The 26,510-nt window shown below is 44.8% G+C and overlaps 1 pseudogene across 1 annotated transcript in view; it reads right to left on the bottom strand.

Annotated features, from left to right (window-relative positions):
• LOC310784809 (NLR family CARD domain-containing protein 3-like) overlaps window positions 1–26,510 on the bottom strand; it is a 61,140-nt pseudogene that overhangs the window by 7,606 nt on the left and 27,024 nt on the right. Inside the window, exons 2-6 of the transcript in view lie at window positions 20,146–20,160; window positions 16,923–18,716; window positions 16,654–16,827; window positions 10,676–10,849; window positions 10,474–10,520 (exon numbers count right to left, since the gene is read on the bottom strand). The product of the transcript in view is annotated as an NLR family CARD domain-containing protein 3-like (transcript). The remainder of the gene's footprint in view (window positions 1–10,473; window positions 10,521–10,675; window positions 10,850–16,653; window positions 16,828–16,922; window positions 18,717–20,145; window positions 20,161–26,510) is intronic.

Genomic DNA, 26,510 nt, shown 5'->3' with positions numbered 1-26,510 from the left:
TCAAAAACAGCAAAAACATGCATTTCTATCTAGAAGCTGAGATATTCACCCTTTTGTGAAAGGCAGCATTTCAAGCACATTCACTGACTCTAGCTAATATTTTCTGATGTAGTGACCTGGTGTAGTTCTGTGGAGCCTGCGTGCCCCACCCCCCTCTCCCCCACTGAGCTGCAAACTCCTCCCCACAAGCACCCAGTCTATTTTTGGAGCCTCCGTTTTTGCGGGCGGTGCGGCTCACAGCGGCTCACAGCGCGACAGCGCTGCGACAGCTCACAGCGCGACAAGGAAATGCCAAACGGGACTGCAGGTAAAGGTTTGGCCCTTCGGGGTCGGGTGCTGCCTTTCTGGTGGGTAATCGTGTGGAGAAACTATATGCAGACAGACAGACAGAGGCAGAGGAGCGCAGTTGTGTGCGCAGATTGATTGCTGTTGCCAGGCACCGTCAAGCAGCAGCCAGAGCAATCTACATGGCTCTGGGCTGCAGCATGATCGGTTTCGCTTTGATCACGGCTTTTTCAGGCTGTATTCCTGACATTTCTGTAATCTGGAGAGCACTGTCGCCACCTAAGGGTTCTGTAAAATAGGTTAGACACATTCAATAGCTCCCATATTGTAAGAGGCGATGTAAGAGGCTTAGATCGACATCCCCCCGTCAAAAAACGCAATTGACGACTTTAGTCGTCAATGGCACTCTACGTCACTAAATGAATTGACGACTAAAGTCGTCATTGGCACTCAATGAGTTAACACCATTGATATCATTTATATAGTCAAACATGTTCAAGTCCAAACTCTACTTCAATCTGCCTTTTCTCATGTTGATACCAGAGTAGGACACACACACACACACACACACACACACACACACACACACACACACACACACACACACACACACACACACACACACACACACACACACATACACACACACCACACACACAGACACCTCACCTCACCGCCTACACACAGACACCTCACCCCCCCCCACACACACACACACCTCACCCCCCCACACACACACCCCCCACACACATCACCCCCCCCCCCCCCCCACACACACACACACACACACACACACAGACACCTCACCCCCCCACATACACACATCACCCCCCACCCCACACACACACACACACACACACACAGACACCTCACACACACACACACACATCACCCCCCCACACACACAGACACCTCACCCCCACACACACACATCACCCCCCCACACATACACCTCACCTCACCTCACCCCACACACATCACCCCCCCCCCCCCACACACACACAGACAGCTCACCCCACACACACACATCACCCCCCCCCCACAAACACACACAGACAGCTCACCCCCCCACACACAGACACCTCACCCCACACACACACATCACCCCCCCCCACACACACACACACACACAGACACCTCACCTCACCCCACACACACACATCACCCCCCCACACACAGACACCTCACCCCACACACACACATCACCCCCCCCCACACACACACACAGACAGCTCACCCCACACACACACATCACCCCCCCCCCCCCCCACACACACACACAGACAGCTCACCCCCCACACACAGACACCTCACCCCACACACACACATCACCCCCCCACACACAGACACCTCACCTCCCCACACACAGACACCTCACCCCACACACACACATCACCCCCTCCCCACACACACACACACAGCTCACCCCCCCACACACACCTCACCCCCCCCCCCACACACACACACCTCACCCCCCCCACACACACACACAGACACCTCACCCCACACACACACATCACCCCCCCCACACACACACACAGACAGCTCACCCCCCCCCCCCCACACACACCTCACCCCCCACACACACACACACAGACACCTCACCTCACCCCACACACACACAGACACCTCACCCCCCCACACACACCTCACCCCCCCACACACACACACCTTACGTCAAGTTTCATGTTATTCGGCATAGCACCACCTACTGGCAAACACAGAAAGCGCTTTATCTCGATAACCGTTAGTCCGATCAACTTCAAACTTGGGGAAAGCGCTTAGGGCAGGAGTGGGCAACATGTTTTTCCTGAGGGCCATACTGACTTACATCAAGTAAGTGAAGGGCCACACATTGGAGATCATACCTGCCAACACTCCTGATTTTCACAGCAGTCTCCCTATTTTTAACTCTCTCTCCTGTTGTGATTGGTAATTTCTTGTTATTCTCCGGATATAATAGTGATACAAATCCAATGGCTGTAGCAGATGAATTTTATTAACATAATTCTGCCTTTTATTGAGTTTTTGGGGGTCGTTTTGTTTTTCTTTGAGTATTGGCCAGAATGACATGAACATTTGGACACTTATTCAGCAGGTATCCTGCATGTTGCGTTCAGGTGCACTGTAAAAAAGAAAAAAAGAAAAAAGAAAAGAAAAAAATGCAATTCCATCGTGGGCCACACCGCATGCGTGGGCCGTATTTTGCCCATGTGTGGCTTAGGGGGACCTGATAGAGTGCAGTGCTGAATTTCATGCAATTGGCATAGCGCCACCTACTGGCAACACAAATTTTGTTTATCTCGAGATCCATTCGGCGGATCGACTTCACACTCGGGGAATGCGCTGAGGGGGACCTCACGGATTTCAGTGCCGGATTTCATGCAATTTGGCATAGTGCCACCTACCGATACCTTACACACACACACACACACACACACACACACACACACACACACACACAGCATAATACCAGCAAACTAGATTTGAAGGCCGCATAGGGGTTGACAGTGTGTCTGTGGTGCTTAAACCCGAACCCGTTCGGAGCCCAAGTGGCGCGTGGGTCGGAGTCCGTTTCAGACTGAAAACATAACTTGTCTGAGATGACAGGTTGAGAGGCGGGTCATAGTAGCATGTCGATGATTTTATTTGACAATTCTGGGGACTGGATTGGGCTTTGGCCAATCCTGGCGTGTTCCACCCCCAAATCGAGTGGGATTCAGCGTGTTGTGGCGCTCTCCTCTGGAAGAGCCTGGTGACACGAGGTTTAGTGGCTGAGTGGAGCTCAGCGAGCCGCAGGCAGCCAGCTGCCGGAGCGGAGAGTGCAGCCTGTCGGCCTGGAATCTCTGAGGTGCGACCCCTGACAACCAGGCTCTCAGGCACGCGCCATTAACGCTATTGTGGTAAATATAGTATTCCTGGAATGCGAGTTTTAACGAGCCAGTTACATTTCTTTGCATTCTTAGGCATAACTGTTTTCTTTATTGTGTATATCAACATACAAATGGCCAAGTTAGTAGTTAGTTTATGGGATAGGAATTCTGCCAGATGACAGGCACTAGGCGCCATTTTCTCCTTCATTTAGAAGAGAAAATTATCCTGAAATGAAGATTTGATTGACAGCTGCCATGTCGTGATATGATTGGATGAAATGGGGTAGAAATGTTATAGTACTATGTGACTTCAGCAAACTTTAGATTACTGTTATGAATGAAATCTTGAAAAATGAACTTTTGATGTGAAAAAGTGTGAAAAACTAAAGAACAAAACTGCACCACCATGGACCGCAGGGCGCTAAGACGGGTGAGGCGCGCGGCCCAGCACGTAACAGGATGTGAGCTGCCAGAACTGCAAGATCTGTACAACCAGCGGTGCCTCAGGAGGTCCCTGAAGATCATCAAAGACACAAACCACCCCCACAACAGTCTGTTCTCCCTGCTACCCTCAGGGAGGAGATACAGGGTCCCAAGAGCACGCACAAATCGCTTGAGGAACAGTTTCTTCTCACAGGCCACGAGACTCCTTAACATATACAAATAGTGTAGTAGCCGTACTGTACCGCACTGTAGATGCCACCATTATGTATGACTAATGTTCAATAGTATGTTTAATTAGGTATACGCTATTTGCACCTAACAGAATGTTATTATGTCTAAGTATGTTCATGCCATTTGCACTATGGGCAGTGAATACGCCACTGTCTGTGGCGTGTCTTACTGCTCTATTGCCCGTTGCCTCTTGTTTTTTATTTATATATCTTTTATTTTTATTTTTTGCACTATGTTGTAACGGAGCCTACAGCACAAGAATTTCACACGTGATACTTGTACTACGGAGTGACAATAAAAATCTTGAATCTTGAATCTTGAACCTTGAGAAATTAGATTGTTGTGATTTCTTTTGCATACATAGGTGCACTGCATACCCAGGTATTTGAACTAAAAGAAAAGAAAAGTCATTTTTGGGTTCAGCTCGACTTTAAAGCCCCATTCAGCAACTTTTCCAAGTTTTGCTATTGGGGAAACAGCGCTCTCTGGGTGCAATAGCATCTGTATCAGTATCGCCGTTCAAAGTCAACAAAACACAGAAAGCTCTATGTACATGTGACATTGGGTACTCACCACATGATGAAATAATAATCCAGTTACGTGAAACGTCATTTTCGTATCAAATCCGCACCGATCAAATCCGCACCGAGTTACTTCCTTGTTTTACTGAACACAGCGCTTCCGCTGTACAGCACATGCGCGGTATGCCGCTCATGCTGTCTACGAGACGCAGGCACAAAATGCTTAGTACCAGGAGAGGCCTTTGGAGGGCGCTGTGTGACCAATAGAGGCGACATTCTGCCTTATAGAATACATTGGACCATCTTCAATGACTAAAAAGCTGTTATATTAAGATGAAAAAGTTACTGAAGGGGGTTTTAAAGCTACACTCCTGTCAGTTTCTCCTCCCTGTTTCACCTTTTATGTTCTATGAAAACGTACATGTGCACACGCTGTAACAACACACATCACCATTTGTGCCAAAGAGCTTACATTGATAAGAACCAAAGCGTAACGGCGGGTTCACACATACGCCTAGAGCGACCCTTAAAGCTACGCTTTAAGCTACGCCTACGCATATAGGCATCGCTTCATGCACGCTAGGCGCCTATTTGCGTTCACACAGGACGCCACACTGAAGCCCCGCTCTGCGCTACGCTGATCACATGAGCAGCGGTTTTTTACACTTTTCAGATCTGATTTATAGCATGGGTGAGTAATATTAGCTCAACTCCCTTCCCTGATCTTAGGATAATTTAAAAACTACATTTTTATATCCCTTCTGTTGGACTCCTTTTTACATTTTCAATTTTCTGTTCTTTTGTAAATTTTATTTCCATAATAAACCATTTACAGAGTTTCATTATCGGAAAACTCTGTACATGGTTTAGCCCGGCATCTCTCGGCCTGTCTCGGAGGGGAGTCCCCGGATGGGGGTCCATTGCTGGGCCCCTATAGCACAACGACCTCACAAGGTTCCTCCTCAGCCAAGTCACTGAGGCAATCCATGTGGCGATCCATGTGTGGATTGCCACCATATGGTGGAAAGGTTTTCTTGCGTTCACTGGGGGTGAGGGGACGCCGCTGTGTCCCGGCCTGGCCTTCTCTCCCACGCCTTATGTGGGCGGGGGCCGGGGCGGAGGGCATCGGTGCTCTTCATCACTGGTTGAGGGCTGCCGGTTGGTTTAGAACAGCTTAGGTAGGCGATAGATTAGCTACAGCCTAAGGCTGACCTGTTATAGTGTTCAGGCAAAGATCAGACTAGAGCAGAGTAGGATAGGCCAGATTAGGCTGTAGATTAGCTAGATCCCTTATGTCCCAGTTAGCTCTGGTTAATGCTTAGAGTAGTCAGTTGTCTGATCTTCTCCCCCCCCCTCTCTTTCTCTTTCCCCCTTCCCCCGCTCCTTCCCTTCTTCCCCCTTCCTGTTCTCCCCTCTCACACATTCCCCCCCCCCCCCCCACCTCCTCTCTTTCCATGCTCTTTCCTCCCCCACATCCCACCGCCCCCCCCTCCCTTCTCCTGCTCTCTCCTCCTTCTCCCCCCCTCTGCTCCTTCTCCTTCTCCTCTTCTCCCCTATTTTCCCGAATCCCTGCCACTTCCTGCTCTCCCCTCTTTCACATTCCCCCTGCTCACCTTCCCCTGCACCCTCCCACCTCTCCTTCTCTGTTCTCTCCTCCTCTCTGTCCTCTCCCCTCTCTCACATTCCCCCTGCTCTCCTTCCCCTGCACCCTCCCACCTCTCCTTCTCTGTTCTCTCCTCCTCTCTGTCCTCTCCCCTCTCTCACATTCCCCCTGCTCTCCTTCCCCTGCACCCTCCCACCTCTCCTTCTCTGTTCTCTCCTCCTCCACATTTCCCATTTTCTCCCCACCCTCGCCCTAATCCGGGCCCGTATCCTACTCCCTCCCCTCCCCCAACCCTAGACCCTACCTCTACCCTGGCTCTCCCTCCCCTGCACCCTCCCATCTCTCCTTCTCTGTTCTCTCCTCCTCCACATTTCCCATTTTCTCCCCACCTCCTCCCTCTCACATTCCCCCTGCTCTCCCTCCCATGCACCCTCCCACCTCTCCTTCTCTGTTCTCTCCTCCTCCACATTTCCCATTTTCTCCCCACCCTCGCCCTAATCCGGGCCCGTATCCTACTCCCTCCCCTCCCCCAACACTAGACCCTACCTCTACCCTGGCTCTCCCTCCCCTGCACCCTCATCTCTCCTCCTCTGTTCTCTCCTCCTCCACATTTCCTATTTTCTCCCCACCTCCCCCCTCTCCTCCCTCACATCCCCCCGCTCTCCCTCCCTCCTCCACTCTCCTGCTTTCTCCTCTTCCCGGTGTTTCTTCCTCTTCCCCCCTTCCCCCACTACTCTAAAGCATAGTACACATTCTACTCCAAAGCATGGCACCCACTCTATCCCCTCCAATATTTCGCCACTATTTAAAGCATGGCACCCATGCTCTTAGTATTTCGCCACTATTCAAAGCATGGCACCCACTCTTCCCTAAAGCAAGGCACCCATAAGCTCTATATGTGAACATGTGCTTATTTGGCAAAAGGACTCACTACTAAAGGCTTGCAGCCAATTAAATTAGGCATAGTTTGGTTGCTAAGAAATTGACATATGTCCGTTTGCAAGATGTGCGTCTATATTTCTCATTCTCTCCCCACCTCCTCCCTCCCCCTGCTCTCTTCTCCCCCGCACCCCCCCCCCCCCTTCCCCTCTCCTGCTCTCTCCTCTTGCTCCTTCCCCACCTCCTATACCCTCCAACATATCCCATTCCCTCCCCACCCCATCACTCTCTCACATTCACCCTGCTCTTCTCCCTTCTCCTGCTCTCTCCTCTGCTCTCTCTTCATTTCTATATTTTCTATATTATCAATTGTTCAAATGTTATCTTTATTCTGTATATTCTTGTTACTGTTGTGTCAGCTAGAATTAGCTAGACATACTTTCTGTGAAGCCCTCTGAGACATGCTTGTGAATTAGGGCTATATAAATAAACTTGACTTGACTTGACTTGATTAATATAAACCTCTTTTTTATTGTAATGTGCAAGTGACGATGTCTGTCTATTTCCTGGCCGGCTGTATTATATAAAAAAAAATACCCTACAAAAGAAGTGACTGAGTCAACACCATGAGTGATACATGCATTGAGACAGGGGGGGTATATATACATCAGACAGAAAATACATTAGAGGAACACATGAAGGACAGCTCTCCTACTATGCACTCGTTAATTCGCGCTCCACCCTCCCTTTTGGGCAAACTTGGTAGAAAATATGGCCCAAGTCCGTCAGAAACAACAGCCAACAATGTGATTAATAATATTTTAATTTGAAATTGGTTCAATTGTGAAAATAAACAGGACGCTCTTTGCCATTCTTGTTGCTCACTTCCTGCATAGCTTGACAGTTCAGCGCGCCTAGACGCTGAAAAATGACGCCTAAACGATAAATGCAGCGCAGCGTAGGCGCAGCGAGAGCGTGGCTTCAGCGCAGCGTGGCAGCGGTCTGTGTGAACGCTCTCATCTGTTAACAAGGACGCCTAAATTTTATGCATTGCTTAAAGCGTCGCTCTAGGCGTATGTGTGAACCCGCCGTTACAGCGTCTAGGCGCGCTGGACTGTCAAGCTATGCAGGAAGGGAGCAACAAGAATGGCAAAGAGCGTCCTGTTTATTTTCACAATTGAACCAATTTCAAATTAAAATATTATTATTCACATTGTGATTGTGTTTTCCTTACTACTGTAATTGCTATTGTTGTGTCAGCTAGAATTAGCTAGACATATTTTCTGTGAAGTCCTCGGAGACATGCTTGTGAATTAGGGCTATACAAATAAACTTGACTTGACTATGGTCTCATGCAGTCACAGTAACGTACGTGCTATACTAGTTGACTGTTGTCTTTGCAGTGTGTTCAAGTGCACATTTTTGGCCGCGACAAAGGAGACGTGAGGTGATGCAACAGTCGGCATTCTTTGTCTTTGGAAGTTTTGGTGGTGTGTTGCAGCCTTAAGATATCCGCTGGAGAAAATAAAATCCATGCACAGATTTACCTCCTATAGGTCCACAAATTTCACATATATTATTAAAGTGTAACTAACCCCCAAAACACTTTTTTCAGCTTTTAACCAATATATATGACTTTGGGGGTGATGTGTGAAGAATTCTGGTCAAAATTTCCACATTTGACACCAAACTGTTGCCATTTTACCATTTGTATCATTTTTCAGCAGCATACCTGGCATAAGTGCTTTTTCCCCCCCTCAAATGAATGGGATATTTGACACGTCGTGACGTCACCATGAACCAAAGACTATGGGATTTCAAGATAGTTACTCCCCTACCCCCCCTGTACCCTTTCGGCTCCTCACAACTCCAAGCCTATTCCCATGATGTCACTTGACCTGTTAATTTATTACAATCGCCTGTTATTTTCCTACCAACTCCTATGTAACACAATACTATCAATAAACACCACTATAATCATAAAAGGAAGGACATGACATTGTGTTGCTGTAAAATCATTCCCAACCTTTTATAAATCTCCAAAACAGCAACTTTTCAGGAAGTTTGCTCTTAAAATACTGAACCAAACGTCGTCGAAGTTGGCACATGTCTTAATTATAGTTAGTTTCCCGCTGAATGTGTCATTACTTTATTAATATCTTACCTGGATAAGCTCGAATGATGATGTTTATATTATCAGTCCGAGTTGGAAGCACTGTCTCCAGGCCAGTCAGGCCTTATCCTCATGCACGAGCCCCCAAGCTCCGGGGGCACGCGCAGCAGCAGCAGCACACAGCAGTGCTCCTCTCAGTCATGAGAGGCGGGGGCTTTTGCATGGGAACAGTCTGACATTTCCGCAAACAAATCTCGTCGCAGTTTAGCGCACATGTAAAATATAACGCTATACCACGACGTGACAACGCTGCTCTAAACACATCGGCTAATATAATATATTTCCCTGCATCTCATACTGAGATTATATCGGTATTGAGTTTGGACAGACTGAATCCTCCTGGTCCCATGCAGGAGCCTGTTTCGCCAGCCAGGGTCTGGGAGGAGGGAGGAGGCGCAGCCTGCAACTGCGCTGAGAGGAAAACCTTTGCACAACTGCAGGGGCTTTCGCATGGGATGATATAACGTAGCGTTAACGTTACTTTATTCTCGTCAGAAAACACTCCGATTTGCATGTTAAAACAAGTTTGCAGCCTAGGAATAACTGGAAAACATTTGATTGATCTATTTACGTCACACGATGCCAGAATCACACACACCAGCAGCGCATAGCACACAAAGTCAGCAGCGTGCCTGGTGACTTTTCCAGGGAAGAGGGAGCAGCCTGCAGCTCTGCTGAGAGGAAAACTTTTGCACAACTTTTAACAAGAATCACGAAAAGCCCCCAAACTAAAATTAAAAAGGGACTTCATGGCAAGTTGGACGAGGGAATGACGTGGAGAAATCTCGCATTGTGTTACCCCAGAGCAGGGGGTTTGTGCTATTGTGTGGTGTGTGCTGCAGTAACGAGCCTCACGTCACTTTGCTCTTATCGATAGATAGACGCCACACACACATGGAGAAAAATAATTAAATTTCTAGTTCGCCACTGAATTACCAAATTGATATAACTTTCAACAATTTTAAGCAACGCTGTTTCCATACAGACCACCAGCGTTGGCTAGATGTTGATATTTATAAAGATATTGCAGCTCTCAAATAAATTATTTTCGAGGCGGTAGGCAAACTGTAATGGCGTCGATTTCCGAAAAAGATTCCTCAGCTGAGGACAGCCAAAGAGTCTAGTATAGACAAGAGCATATGTCATTTCTTGTTTTTTTCCATAGGTATTTTCAAATCACTGTTCTGATACATATCTGGGGGGTTAGTCCCCCTTTAAGCTCCGCCAGCGCCACACAGCTTCCGGCAAGTGGGGCGGTGCTAATAGTAAAAATCTTGTCTAAAAGTATTAATATTGAACATGTCACGTGTCTAATTTGCATTATTCAACACTGCATTTTCTCAGTGTCTCAGAAACACACTCGCCAAGTTTGAAGTCGATCGGACGAACGGCTCTCGAGATGTGTGATAAACAGAGAACATACAGACAGACGGTCGTGCATTTATTAAGGAGATAAACACTTACACTTCCTCAGACCTGGTTTCAACCTCTGGACTCCACCATGGTCCACACTGTGGGGCAAACAAAGTCAGACCAGAGTATTCTATTTGAGGACAGAAACAAAACCTTCCCTATGAAGGGTTTTCCATATAATAGGGACGGTTCGTTATTTATGGAAGGGGTCACTGGAGGAAATAGGGGAGGGTGATGCTTTTTAAATATATACCTGAGAGAGTCCAGTCTCCAGTGTGGATCCTCCAGTCCAGCAGAGATCAGCTCCACTCCTGGGCCTCCTGGATGATTGTAGCTCAGGTCCAGCTCTCTCAGATGGGAGGGGTTGGAGCTCAGAGCTGAGGCCAGAGAAGCACAGCCTTCCTCTGTAAGCAGACAGCCTGACAAACTGCACACACACACACACACACACACACACACACACACACACACACACACACACACACACACACACACACACACACACACACACACACACACAGACACACACACACACACACACACACACACACACACACACACACACACACACACAAATGAATCCATGTCAGATTTGATTAGTAGCCTACTGTGAAATTAGTTGTGATAATGCCGTCAAATTCTAGCAAAACGGTTACTACCTCATACAGTTGGCTGGTCAGCTCTGTGGTTATGTGCTGCAGTTTGAGAGTTCTCTACTCACTGTCTGACAGAATATTAGAAGTCCTTTCTACTTTTTCAGGTTTCAACAACTGAGGCAGCACAAAGAGGAAAGCATGAAATGCCCTCATGGAAAGTCATTCAGAGGGGCTATGAAGGGCTAAATGTTGGTATCACACCTGGTTTAAAAAATACATGGACAGAGAAAATCACCCACAGGTGTTTGTCTGCTGATAGTAATCTGTATGTAAAGCAGGAGGTAAATGGTCATCTGTTGATCAGGTTAAAGCACAACAACAATGCTGGCAGTTGTTGGGGAATGTTTGATTGGTGTGCTATGGGCTAAAGCAGGGATAGTCAACTGGCTTTGCCCGGGGGCCACTTTTTGAACCACCAACCAGAATGTTAACAAGCATTATACCATGGTCTGGGTGAATACTCGATTCTGATTGGCTGCAAGGTGTCCATTAATTTGTGATAATGTACACCTAGCTAAATGGTCTGTTCACCGTTCATATCAATGCGCCAGGATTACGACCACGACAGAGCCGTTTGAGCTCTATACGACCGTTAACGCTTAATATGGCACTTTTATAAGTTTAGAAAAAACATTAGTCCGTCAAAGTTAGCTTGACTCTAGAATTGTGCCAGGTGCAGGCACTAAGCAGCCATTTTATCCAATGATAGCCTAATCTTGAGCAGCCGAGGCCGAGGGGACTATTTTGTCTCGCCAGTTCTCAACTCATATTCAAGGTTATGAAAACTAGATTTTGATTGCAAAATGCATGGAAATATAAATGAATGGTCTTGTTTTGTTTCTTTGGCAAGTGACCATGGTATAAGCGGGTTAATGGACTTCAAGGTGTCCATTATCAGAAATTATTGGACTTCGCGGCTTCGCCTCGGACGGTTTACGCCTCCACGTCGTCCAATAATTTCTGATAATGGACACCTCGTCGTGCATTATCAGAGTGAGAATGCAAACCCAATATCCAGTGTATTGGAGGTACTGTACAGCAAAAGGTAGAAATTCAGTTTCTTCAATTCAGTTCAGTTCTCAAATGTGTTCAGAGTAAACCCTCTTCCCAAACAAATCAATAAAGGATCTCTCTCCAAAAGAAAATTAACCTACTTCTCCTGTGTGCACAAAGCCGACATGTTTGGTTACATTTATATCATATAAATTAAGTAGGCTACATATAGTAAGTGCCTGGGTGGCAAGCAGGCTGCAATACTTGACAATTTAGCTGGAGCTCAGTCAAACTTTATTTAACAGAAGGGATGAGGAAGCGCTGCGTGGGTCCTTAGTAAAATCACTGAAACAGGTGCTCTTTGGTGAGGGTGGAGAGAAGCATGAGAAAAAGTTCAAGTTGGATCCTTGTAAAAGTCAAAACATTTAGTAGAGTACAGGAAAAACTTGAAAAATCCAAGGCCACTCTGTTTCAGGTAGAACAGTTAAAAAGCCTTTATTGTGGCATGGCTAAATCTTACACAATTAAAAAGACCAACACGTTTCAGCTACAGAGAGCCTTCATCAGGGTAGAGGCCCAACACTGAAATGCATGGCATTTCATGGCAATAGAAGTCATCCTCAAATCTGCCAGAGGAGGGGATAGACTCAAACATCTCCTCCAAAGAGAAACTTTTTGGATTGTAACCCTAGAAGGAAATGATGATATTGATTTCTCTCCATTTCTCTGAGTCAGACATTGTTTTTTGTTATTGAGATATTTTGCTCAGTTAAATTTATTTGGTTCCTCATCCTGTAGCTTCCTGGGAGGTCTCTATGGCCTCAAATGTGTAGGCTGCACAATTGTTGCTGGTACTGTATTTAGTTCCTCCTGTCAGGTTGGAGTGTTATTCCTCCAATTCCCTTGCCCTGAGCCTGACCCGGGGGATATGTGAAGTGTACCCTTTCAGACATGAGGCATGTTGCTTTCATACATGTGGAGCATGTAAAGTAGGGTGTAAAGTAGAGAGGGGGCGGGGGTGGGGGGAATTTGGACATGACCACACAATGGGGAGTTGTGAAAACTGACCACACAGCTGTACGTCACTGTCTGAGCATAGCCTTAAAGCAGCTACGAGCAAGGTTTTCGGTTGTTATTAAACAGTCTAATTTTAATATTGATGCCTCACATCTTACCTCTAATAGTAGACGAGACCAACGCAGAGTAGTCTCGCTTGAACACCGAGTGAATCGGCCAGTGTTGTCTTGATGATTAGTCTGTCTGCGGCCGGGGCAGATCAGGAAGTGAAATGAAATGGTTTGCGGCAGCCACTTCGGCCATAACCACAAAATAACAAAATAACTTCCAAACAAACTGTTAGAATATAACGAGAGATGTTCGCGAGAGTAGCAAGCCCCTGGATGTAGCGAGCATGGCGTTCTCCTTGTTTATGGTATGTTGCTAGGCAGAGCAAAACGGTTGAAGGCAGGCAGCTGCCGTAAAACGTTTCATTTCACTTCCTGGTCTATCCGGCCCGCCGGAAGACAGACACAGACTCTATAATCATCAAGAGAGCAATCTCCGATTCACACGGCTTTGGTCTCAGCTACTATTATAGGTAAGATGTGATGCATCAATATTACATTCAGACTGTTTAATAACAATCGAAAATCTTGCTCGTAGCTGCTTTAAGTGAATCGCATTGACATTCAACAAACTATCAGGACATGCAGAGTCTGAAAACAAGTTGCTAAAAATAGATAATGGGTGATAACTGCTAACGTTCACGGCATATAATCGTTTGCGCATAACGTTAGTAATTAATTAAACAACCCTACAACTCACGCCCAGATGCATCGATTTCCTCGAGTCTCAAGCGCTAAAAATAAAACAGGTCTTTGCTATGTTCAGTCCTAAAATGCGTCACCCTACTAGAATTATACAGAATACAAGAAGCTAGACGTTTTTACCTTCAAAATAAAATCAATGTTGTATTGCTTAGTAACAAGAAATCAGAACGGTCGACTCACTACGGGTTAAAATTAACTTTTCGAAGGGAGCAGATATTCTTCAAGTTTATCTCTGTTCTGTATCTTTCGGATAACACACACAAAAAAACATTACACGTGCATTTACTTCATTTAATTGCCATTATTGCGAAGGTTATACCCTGAAGTTTCCGTTTATACTGCCTGACTTGACGCTACTTGGAATTTGCGGTTCTGCACGTGCATCTTCACAAACGCTGTGTAAAGATTAAATCAAAGGCATGAACGCAACCAGATCCAGATACCCTACCTAGCGATGTCCAATACTGGGAAGCAGGACGACCCTCGCGTCCAAAAATGCTCATTAAATGTGTATGCTATGCGAAACTATGCAGAAATGAAATAAGATCAAAGCCATGAGCATTTCAATCCAGCAACATGTAGCCTGTTGGCTGACAGACACGGAGCAGGTTCGAGCTTCATTTGGAAAAACTGAAATGGCATGATGTTTTTTTTGCTCGCTCATTCACATATAACAATAATCTGCCACACTGGCTTTCTGTCTCTCTTCCTCTCCTCATGCACTCACTGAGCTGGCTACTTCACGGAGGGGGGGGGGGGGCATAGCTCACCAAAATGTGTTCATACATACATACACCGCCATCCGGATGCCCTCTAGATAACTCCCGAATTCCAGGGCATGTCTGAAAGCGGCTTATGGTATCGCCGTTCAGTCACCCAAAATACAAATTCTAACAGCGCCAGAAACACTCACATACATGTGTACTCACCACGCAATGAAATATAAACAGTGTTGGGCGTGTTACTGTAATTACTTACTTTTTCAGTAACAAAGTAATATAAGGCGTTACAATTTCCAAAACAGTAATTATATTACAGTTACTAATCCAAGAAAGGCTGCGTTACTGCGTTAGATCATTGCCCGCCAGAATGCAGTGTTTTCTATGTAAAAAGAGAAGAAAAGAAAAAGTAATCCTCACGATCTCAGGTAGACCTGTCACACAGACGCGTACACATCCGTCAGAGCGTGGTTGTGCACAACACGGGACGCCGGCTACTTCAAAACAAACTGGCTGAAGGAGAAGAGAAATACTCGTTCAGAAGTTGGAGGTATTCATGCCATTATTTTGAGTTTGTCTTGGTCAAAGATGCAAAGAACATTACTGTCCGTTATAAACTATGTGCGAGCAGCAAAACGTTTTCAACTGCGAAAAATACTACGTCTAACTTGATGAAGCATCTTAAATTGCAGCACAGCACTGTGAAACTGGTTGAAAAATCCCCGAAAAATCCACTGGCAGTAGAGGCTGCCAGTGGATTTTCTGGATACTCCTCCAGAAAAACCACAAAAACTGGATTTCAGCCGAGGAAAACCAGCCGTAAGTGGAGAAGGACTTTAGAAGCTTATTGCTGGGTAAATCTTTTTTTTTTTTTACAATATATTTATTGGATTTTAAATGAAAAGAAAGTAACAACTCACAGACAAAAACAATAGTGAGGGGGGCATAGGGAGGGGGATTGGGGGGATGGGGACTAAACCGAAAACAACATAAGACATCTCAGCTCACCAACTCATGCTGGGTATATCATGGAGGAGATGCTACCTATTTCCACTGTTGACTCGCCTACACTCATAGAGAAAATACCCACGAAGAACAATGTCAAGCTGGCACAGAGGAAGACGTTTGCTGGATACTTCGAGAGAGAATATGCGGAGATGGAGGCTATAAGTTGAAGGCGATCCTGGGTGAGGTAGACTTTGTTTCCACTACAGCTGACATCTGGACAGCTAACAACAGGAGCTATATGGGTGTAACAGTTCACTGGATTAACAGATCCACTTTGGGTAAGTGTACACTTAAGTGTAAGCTGTTTGGGGTAAAAAAAAAAAGAGAAGAGAGTAACTAGTAATGTAACTAATTACCTTTAAAAAAAGTAATAAGTAAAGTAACTTTTATTACTTTTTTAAGGAGTAATCAGTAATCAGTAACTAATTACTTTTCCAGAGTAACTTGCCCAACACTGAATATAAATCACTCACAAGTTACGGGAAATGGTCATTTTCAAAGTAAATTAGTAAGTATGTGTGAAGTATGTGTGTGCATGCGCACAAATGCGCCTCAGGCAAATGAGGAAGTAATTTGCATTGCAGAGGGAACCCTCTTGCTAGGTCTTCTCGCTATGGATTTACATGCAGTTTGTGACAACGCGCGCTGTGTGTTTTCATACGTTTCTCTCGTGATCAGCGCTGATCAACATGTTCAAACCTTTATAGAGGTCTTTACGGGGTACTCGGATCCTAGGACCTGGGACCCGACCCGAGACCCGTACGGGTCTGGGTCCATATTTATTATGATCAATTAGGGTCCGGGTCGGGTCCGATTCCATCACTATCTATTCTATCATTATGTGTAAGACCTGAGTAGACCTGTGAAGACCTCTATAAAGGATTGAACATGTTGAATCTGACCAAACATCTCCAAACAATTCCAAACAACGACAGCCAGCAACGGGGCACCAAACAAACACCTGTGTTTGTCTGTGTTTGTTGGAGATGGTTTGATTGGTGTACCATGGGCTTAAGGGATACTGACCTGAGACTCTCCAGTCTACAGTGTGGACTCTCCAGTCCAGCAGAGAGCAGCTTCACACCTGGATCTTGCAAGTCGTTGTTACTCAGGTCCAGCTCTCGCAGACTAGAGGACTGGGAGCTGATAACTAAGGCCAGAGCTTCACAGCTTCTCTTTGACAGCTTACAGCCACTCAACCTGGGGAAGAATTAGCCATGAACAAGAAATTTGAAAATAGTTTTTTCTGTATATTGCATTTGATATTGAAGACATCAAGTTATGCGTGCACCTACAGAGATTTATTGGAGGCTTTGACCAGCGGCAGCAGCCCCAGGAGAGCCTCCTCTGAAGCAGAGTATTTCTTCAGGTCAAACACATCGAGCTCTTTTTCTGATGACAGTAAGATGAAGACCAGAGCTGACCACTGAGCAGGGGAGAGTCTGGCTGTGGAGAGATTTCCTGCACTCAGCAGAACTTGGATCTCCTTCACTAGAGAACGGTCATTCAGCTCATTCAGACAGTGGAACAGATTGATGCTTTTCTCTGAAGAGGGATTCACCTTGATCTTCTCCTGGATGTACTGGACCGTTTTCTGATTGGTCTCCAAACTACTTCCTGTCTGTGTCAGCAGGCCTCTTAGGAGAGTCTGATTGGTCTCTAGTGAAAGACCCAGGAGGAAGCGGAGGAACAAGTCCAGGTGTCCATTTCGACTCTGTAAGGCCTTGTCCACAGCACTCTGGTAGAGGTGTGTTAGTTTAGATTTGTCTCTTGATAGTGTTGACCACCAGGATGTTGATTGACTTTCTGACAGTAGATTGACACCAGTGTTGATGAAGGACAGAAAGACATAAACTGCAGCCAGAAACTCCTGAATGCTCAGATGGACAAAGCAGAACACAGTGTCCTCGTTCAGCCCACGCTCCTCTTTAAAGATCTGTGTGAACACTCCTGAGTACACTGAGGCTGCTCTGATATCAATGTCACACTTTCTCAGGTCGGCTTCATAGAAGATTAGGTTGCCTCTCTCTAGCTCCTCAAAAGCCAGTTTTCCCAGAGAGAGAATCATCTTCCTGCTCTCTGTATTCCAGATTGGATCTGTTTCAGCACTTCCATGATACTTGACATCCGCCTGTTTGGACTGAACCAGCAGGAAGTGGATGTACATCTCAGTCAGGGTCTTGGGCATGTCTCTTCTCTTTCTGGTTTTCACAAGCTCCAGAACTGTAGCAGTGATCCAACAAAACACTGGTATGTGGCACATGATGTGGAGTGTTCGTGAAGTCTTGATGTGGGAGATGATTCTGCTGGCCTGCTTCTTATCTATGAATCTCTTCCTGAAGTACTCATCCTTCTGTGAGTCAGTGAAGCCTCTCACCTCTGTCACCATGTCAATGCACTCAGGAGGGATCTGCTTGGCTGCTGCTGGTCGTGTGGTCATCCAGAGGCGAGCAGCGGGAAGCAGTTTCCCCTTGATAAGGTTTGTCAGCAGCACGTCAACCGAGGTTGACTCTGTAACATCAGTCACAATCCTGTTGTTCTGGAAGTCCAGAGGAAGTCGACACTCATCCACACCGTCAAAGATGAACACAACTTGGAACTTGTCAAATCTGAAGATTCTTTTGGTCTCAGGAAAGAAGCGATGAAGAAGTTCCACCAAGCTGTACTTTTTCCCTTTCAGCAGATTCAGCTCTCGGAAAGTGAATGGAAATGTGAACTGTATATCCTGGTTGGCTTTGTCTTCAGCCCAGTCCATAGTGAACTTCTGTGTTAAGACTGTTTTCCCATGCCAGCCACTCCCTTTGTCATCAATGTTCTGGTTGGTTCATCTCTTCCAGGTAAGGGTTTAAAGATGTCTTCACTTTTGATTATTGTTTCTGGTCTCACTGGTTTCCTGGATGCTGCTTCAATCTGTCTCACCTCATGTTCATCATTGACATCTCCACTCCCTCCCTCTGTGAGGTAATGCTCTGTGTAGGTCTGATTCAGAAGTGTTGGGTTTCCTGCTTTAGCAATCCCCTCAAACAGACACTGGAACTTCTCCTTCAGACTGGATTTGTGATTACGTTGGCACACTCCAGCAAGAGTTTCTGAAAGGACAAATTACATCAATCAGTGGATGTTGCTGTAAATATGAGAAGTGTAAATATTAATCTGTGAATGCATACTTTTCGAAACCACATGGCATCTATTCTGCTCATCACTGGTGGACAAACAGGTCCTGACTGTGTGTGCTACCCAATGTGAAATGCATCTGTGGTGGCATTTGTTCTTAAATAATACTGTGTTCAGCATTATACACCCACATGAATAAATCAATGATTTTAGCTGATGATTCATGAGGATTGTGAATATTATTTTGCAATCTGGAATTGAATCAATCTTTCTTGAGAAATGTCTATATTTAACTAATCCTATATCTCCCATTTTCCCACCACTTCCTCCCTCCATCATGTTAAAGCTGTTAAAGCCTCTTACTGCTCTGCAGAGAGTCAGCCAGCTCCTCCTGCTTTATTCTCCTCAGGAAGAGCAGTGTGATGTTTAGAAAAGCCTCCTCCTCCTCCCTCGGACACTCTAAGCATTCTGGGTCATCTCGACTCAGAACCAGCTGGACTCTCTTCAGCTCCTTCTTCACAAAAGTGACAATGTTCTCCTCAAGCAGCTGCAACAGAATAACATTTGAATTAAACATACTGAAAAATAATAATACTGTAATAACATCAGATCCACTGGTCTAAAGAGTGCAGCTTGAAGACCTCATCAACCAACAATCTTTATTTTACCAGGCAAGAAGTTAGTTAAGAACAAATTCTAATCTACAATAATGACCAGGAAGTAGGCAAAATACCTCCTGATGGAACAGGGTTTGGAGAGAAATAGTCTCAACGCCAGACCCATGAGAGTTGTTACGCTGATACACTACGTTACTGCATGCTGCAGATCTCTCTCTCTGGGTCTGGGACACTCCCCTCAGCCAGCTGGGGACGGAAGTGAACCGTTTACTTGGCCAGTGGTGGATTCAGTCTCCACCACTCAGTAACGACTTTGCAATCTGCGATCAGACGACACGGGAGTAGTGTCCTCTAGAGAGAGAGTGGCGTCAGTGGAGGACCAAAATGTGAGACTCATTAGCCAATGAACAGCCAGGAATGGGTCTCGCGCTACTTTTGCATGCTAAAATAAAGCTGATAATATACAATTTGATTCAAGGGGGGGAAAACCCTTTCAGACGGGAGGCGCAGCCCATTTTTCGAACCACTCTCTCATTGGTCCTGACTCCTATGACCTGTCACTCATTCACCAGCAGTGGCTGTGAAGTGGCACAGACTAATCTGTGTAGTATGCGGAGCGCAGCGATTCAACGTAATATTTGAGTCTTGCGAGAGACAGAAGAAGAAGTCTAGATTGTTTTGTAATTCAGTAGCTGGAGTAAAATGTGTTGTACATTTACACACCATAAATATGGAGTCTAGGTCTGTTTGAAGCTCCTGGACAGACTGACCACTGGGAACCTCTGACCTCTCCTGGTGGACTCTGGAGAACACATGAAGTATTAGGTCATATAATGTCACACACGCACGCACACACACACACACAGATGCATGCGCACACACACACACACACACACACACACACACACACACACACACACACACACACACACACAGACACAGACACACACACACACACACACACACACACACACCATCTCTCTCTCTCTTTCTCTCTCTCTCGGAGGAGAGGAGACGGTCTCCTTCGAGAGAGAGAGAAAGAGAGAGAGAAATTTCCCTGCTGCAGACGGGACACGCCCACACAGTCCGCGGGAGAAAATTCAAGAGTGTATTTTCTCAAAAAAACACGATTTTAGACGGACAAGCCCGTCTTTATTGTCACACGATACACACATCAACACATGCACGGAGGGCCACAACACACACATGCTGACGGTGGCCGGTGAAATTTGTCCTCTGCATTTAACCCATCCTGGCTTTGTCCTTTTCCTCCGGGGGGCAGGCCAGGAGCAGTGGTCGCTTTCTCGTACAGCGCCCGGGGACCGACTTCGAATGCCGTCGTCACTGGTCGGATGACGATGACGATCTGATCTTCTGCATGTTTTTAGTGGGGGGGTTATATACGGAGGAACCCCCCTGGGGGAGCACGGGGAGAACATGCAAACTCCACACAGACAGAAAGGCCCTTACGACGAGATACCCCACCTGGGCAGTAGGCACTGAAGATATGGGGGGGAACACAACCACAGCGCCCGCAGTGTCCCAGGCGAGAATCGAACTCAGGACCTTCTGACTGCGAGGCGACAGCTCTACCACTGAGCCACCGTGCCCCCAAGTAATCTAATGTTACACCACAGACCTGTTGGTCGGGAATTATGTAGCCTAATCAAACCATGAAAAACAAATTCTAATTTTTAAATCAAGGTGTGTGTTTTTTGGAATGCAGGCTATAGTTGAAACTCAACGTGGCATTCCGAGGAGAGAGTGTGTGCAGGCGCGAGGAGAGTGACATCCATGCCGTGAGTAAATGTATTCAAGCAAGGACTTCCTGCACTGCACGGAGATGTAGAGACTGTCTACGCTCAGGCGTACGTCTGCGTTTGCGGTAAGACCAGCTATTTCCTGGCGTTAAAATTGAGAGCACCCAAGGCGATTTCTTATTTCGGTAACACTTTATAATAACGTTCAGTAGTAAGTCATTTATAAGGTATTAGTTAATGATGAACTAATGATGAACTAATCATTTACAAAACATTAATATACATTTGTAGATGATTAATACGTGTTATGTAAACATATCACAAATGTGTTGTAAGTCATCTATAAACTTTTAGTAAATCATGAAATGATCATACATAAATCATTAGTAAATGATTATCAAGTGATTAGTCAATATATTATGGATCACTTGTAAGTCATTCAATGTTTTTTCGTTATTCCAACAATATCTCTTTGTTAATAATGAACAAATGATGAGCAAATCATTAGTAAATGATGTATAAGCTAGTCGATAGATAATGAATTACTTGTAGGGATGTTCGATATTGGCTTTTTTACCGATATCCAATATCCGATAATGTCCAACTCTAAATTTCCGATACCGATATCAACCGATACCGATATAAGCGGGCTTTTTTCCCACCAAAATTTCACGTAACAAGTTACATAATGTAGCTTAATGTGGCTGAAGAGTTTAATATATAATATGCATGTTGTGTTAAAGTTGTAAGTGTTAGAGAAGCGAGCTTGTGACCAGAAGGTCGTCGGTTCAATCCCCGGGACCGGCAGGATAAATCTGGGTCGGGAAAGTGAAAAGGCAGCGCTTGCCCCTCCCTCATTACCACCACTGAGGTGCCCTTGAGCAAGGCCCTTAACCCCAACCGCTCAAGTGGAGCTGCTCAGTGGCCAACAGATCAGACTGTGGTTGTACTGGTCAGCTTCCAGGTATGAATGTGTGTGTGAATGTGAACAGGGCACTCCTGAAAAAGAGAGCATTGCTCTCAGTGAGACTCCCCCTGTATTTAAAAAAAAAAAAAAAAAAAAAATATCGGCTTGAAAACCGATACCGATATTTTCCGATATCGATTTTTGAATGCTAATATCGGCCGATAATATCGGTAGGCCGATAATATCGGACATCCCTACTTGTAAAGTCATTCAGTTTTTATATTTCAACTATCTGTTTGAATTGTAGAATTCTGGCTCCCCTGGCCAGTGACACTTAGGAATAGTCTAGGTGACAACCAAGTATAGTTTGGTGACAAGCTGGAGAGACAGTTGACGGTCGGAGAGACGGCACCCGGGTACGGGATGGGTTTAGCACCCCAGCCTGGCTCTCTCGTGATGGAGAAATCCACAAACGCTACGGATTAGCCTCCTGAAAATCTATGTAAAGATCGGCGCGGCCTGGGATCCTTCAGGCTAGAGCGAGGTGCTCGGCGCAGGCGAATGACGTGCAGCGCACAGGCCTTCTTGAGGCATGCTCTCTGCTGTGGTACGGCATGGTAGGATCGCCTTTTCCCTAGGGAGGGTCTGGTGAGACGAAGGAGGAGCGCGGCCGGGAGTAACCCACAGGGCCTTAGACCCTCCATGCACCAAAGGGTCTTTCAATACTACGTTGTAGCACTAGCTCTATTGCAGCGGATTGGGTGTGATCAGCCCTTCCGCGGGCAACGTTGCAGACAGAGTTGGAAGGCTGATCCGTGAGCGGCTGTTTCCGGGACACGGGTCGGGGTCTTAATCGGCCTCGGCTGTGTCTACTGGGCGAGGGTGTATGATGTTGACAGACCCGAAACACCTTACACCTTACACCTTACTTTTAACTAAGACCAAGAAGAGAGAGCACATCACTCCTGTTTTAGCAGAACTACACTGGCTTCCTTTCAGAATTGATTTTAAGGTCCTTTTAATTACTTATAAAGCACTTAATGGCATAGCACCTTCATACATTTTAGATTTCTTTACACCTTACCAACCGCAAAGAGCCCTTAGGGTCCTCAAATTCCGGTCTTTTAGCTGTTCCAAAAGTACTGCACAAACATAGCGGGGAAACTGCTTTTATGTACTACGCACCAAAACTGTGGAACACCTTGCCTGACTACATTAAACAGGCAAGCTCCGTGAACATTTTTAAAAAGGAGCTAAAAACCTACCTTTATTTGAAGGCCTTTAATAATAATAATAATAATACATAGGTTTTATATAGCGCTTTTCTGGGGAACTCAAAGACGCTTTACAATACATAGAAAAGTAATACAGTATACAAAACAAAATAACAAGAACGAAAACAAATACAAGTCAATAGATTGCAGAGATGGGATGGTGGTTAGAGGTAGAAGTCAGGTATTGTAGGCTTTAACTAACCCGCTTATTTTATTTCATTTTTATTTAGTGTCTTATCCCCATGCAAGTTCTTAGTTTCTTTTTGTTCTATTTTAGATTTTATTTTTATTTTTAGATTTTATTTTTATTTTTTTATCCTTTTATTATTTTTACCTTATTATTATTATTATTATTATTATTATTATTATTATTATTATTATTATTATTATTATTATTATTATTATTATTATTTTTTTTTTTTTTTTTTTTTTTATTGTGTTAACTTATTTTCATGTCTATAAATTGTCTATTTTATTTTTTATTCTTATTTTTATTTCTCTTATTTTTATTATCTTTTATTCCTTTTATTATCTTTTTTTTTTTTTACTTCTATTTTAATTATACTATCATTCTTATTGCGTTTATTTATTTCCATGTCTACAAATTTGTTTTAATGTATTCTCTTTTGCTATGGTCTGATTACTCCTGTTTTAAATGTCTTTTTTCTTGCATGTCCAGCACTTTGAGCTGCATTTCATGTATGAAAGGTGCTATACAAATAAAGCTTATTATTAGGGGTCCAAGCACGAAGTGCGTGGATCCCTATTGTAATTGTTCCGTTTATTAGGGGTCCAAGCACGAAGTGCGTGGATCCCTATTGTATCTGTTCCGATTATTTATTTATTTTTTCTTCTTCTCCGGTAAAACTGTATGTACAGCAGAAACTGTAATGCTCAGCGTAGCCAGACTGGGCACATAGATTGTAAATGTGCCTCACTACTCAAAAACAAAAAATTACCCATATCGGCCAGATGGTGGCGCTATAACAGACCATTTCGCGTTATGGTCCATATCTTCTGAACCGTGAGGCGTAGAATCAAAATTCCACTTCGGCTGTATTCCCTGGATCAATACGCATCTATCCATATAGGCCACGCCCATTTGCGTGTGCCTAGATTTTCCGCCATTTTGAATTTTATCAAAAACCTACTTTTGCTATCTCCTCCCAGGCCATTTGCCTGAATGAGCCTAAACTTTTTCTGTGGCATCTCTGGACTTACCTGACTCAAAGTTATTAAAGGATTTTGGATAGCTGAAACCGTCTTGAAATGATAAATGTTTAAACTTTTGTGTATTTACTTTTGTTCTTTTCCTGCCCTAAAAGTGTGTGGATCTCAGAAACCATACACCCCCCATCACCCAAACTTTCCACACAGGTTCACGACATCACCCACTACTCAGAGTAAAAAAATTACACCAATCCACCAGATGGTGGCGCTATAACAGCCAATTTCACGTTTGTCGGTCCATAACTTCTGAACTGCGAGCTGTAGAATCAAAATTCCACATCTACTGGTTTCCCTGGAGCATCATGTATCTAACCCACTAGGCCACGCCCATTTCTGCGTGGTAGATTTTCCGCCATTTTGAATTTGATCAAAAACCTACTTTTGCGAGCTCCTCCTAGACCGTTTGGCCAAATCACACAAAACTTTTTCTGGGCCATCTATGGACTACCCCGACCTAAGGTTAGTAAAGGATTTTGGATACGTGAAACCGTTTTGAAATGCTAAATCTCGAAACTTTTAATGAAACACACGCCAACACTAAATTGCCCACAACTCATTAACCGGTCAATTACAACTACTGCTGCTACTACTGCTACCACTCCCACTACTACCAACACTACTACTACTACTATTACTACTTCTGCTACTATTACTACTACTACTACTACTACTACTACTACTGGAAGTTGGAATGTAGCATTTTGGGTGGGGTTAATGTGTTTTGGGGTTCTGCATCTGCTGTAACATAATACACAGTTGGTTTAGATGTCACACAGTAATGCCCGATCCACAAAGACTTGACACCCACGTTTGAATAAAAACAAGTTTATGCCATAATAAGGTTACATCCGTGCCTCGTCATTGCTGTGGAAGGATGGTGTAGGGGTAAAGTAGCAGACCCCAAAGCTGGAGGTCCTGGGTTCAAACCACGGCCAGGTAACTGTTTTATTTTTTGAAAATGTAGAATAAAGGTTAATCTGGATATAATTATGTATAACGCTGCTGAATACACACTGTGTACATAGCAGAATAACTGAATATGCCTATTCATGGTAATGTCATATTTCGACGTCATCTTGACATTCCTGTGTAGATGTCTAAATGATCCTCAAATCGGCTGTGATTTGGCCTAGTCCTGGACGTCACTGAAAGATGATATCAGAACATCATCATGATGTAATTGTGTTTGCTGGGAGCCTTCTTTCAGATGAGAGAGGAAAAACATTCCAATACATTATTGTGTCTTCACATGTGAAAGGTCCAAAAAGAGAATTCAATCTGAATTATCCTTGTCACTCATGTGCTCATTGTAACAGCACAACCCACACCAATTAGTTCAAACACCTCCATTCAGGGCATACTTTTAATGTAAAGTGGTGCATTATGTGTGTAATACAAAAATGTCCTTAATGGTAAATGGACTGCATGACAAGCTGCCATGCAGGGTGCTGGCTATAGTCACCAAAAGCAATTTCAGGGATAAACCCCATCAACCTTCTGTAGTGGACGCCACTACGCCCTATGGTTTGATGTGTGTGTGGGAAAGACACAATGACAACTGAAAATTCTGATTTCAGAACACAAAAGCTCCATCATGAGACAAGAACTAACCTCTCCTGTTGCAAAACACGTTCTTGAACACAGCCACGCAATCTCCAGCTAACATTTCCAAGATATTGAAAAAGTTCATGAAACACCGCAAAATAAGGAGGCAGCATGTGGGGTTTTAATTAATGTCACTGACTTAACTGTCTGAAGTTGAAAGTTTTTCATCCCACATGGGGTTTGAACTTTGAGCGGCAATGGTCTTTAGTTAGCATAAGTCATGTGCTTTACCAAGTGAGCTATCCAGACTGTTGTATTTAACTTTGTAGACCATATTATATGTATCTGCAGAGCCAGAGAAGTACTTGTCGTATTGACAGTATGTTCTACCCAAATACCACTTTCTGTCCAGATACTTAAAGGGATATTGTACACA

Source organism: Poromitra crassiceps, assembly GCF_964638095.1.
Source record: "Poromitra crassiceps genome assembly, chromosome: 11".
NCBI lineage: Eukaryota > Metazoa > Chordata > Actinopteri > Beryciformes > Melamphaidae > Poromitra > Poromitra crassiceps.
Note: the sequence above shows the minus strand (reverse complement) of the source record. Positions and strands in the feature narration are given on the sequence as shown.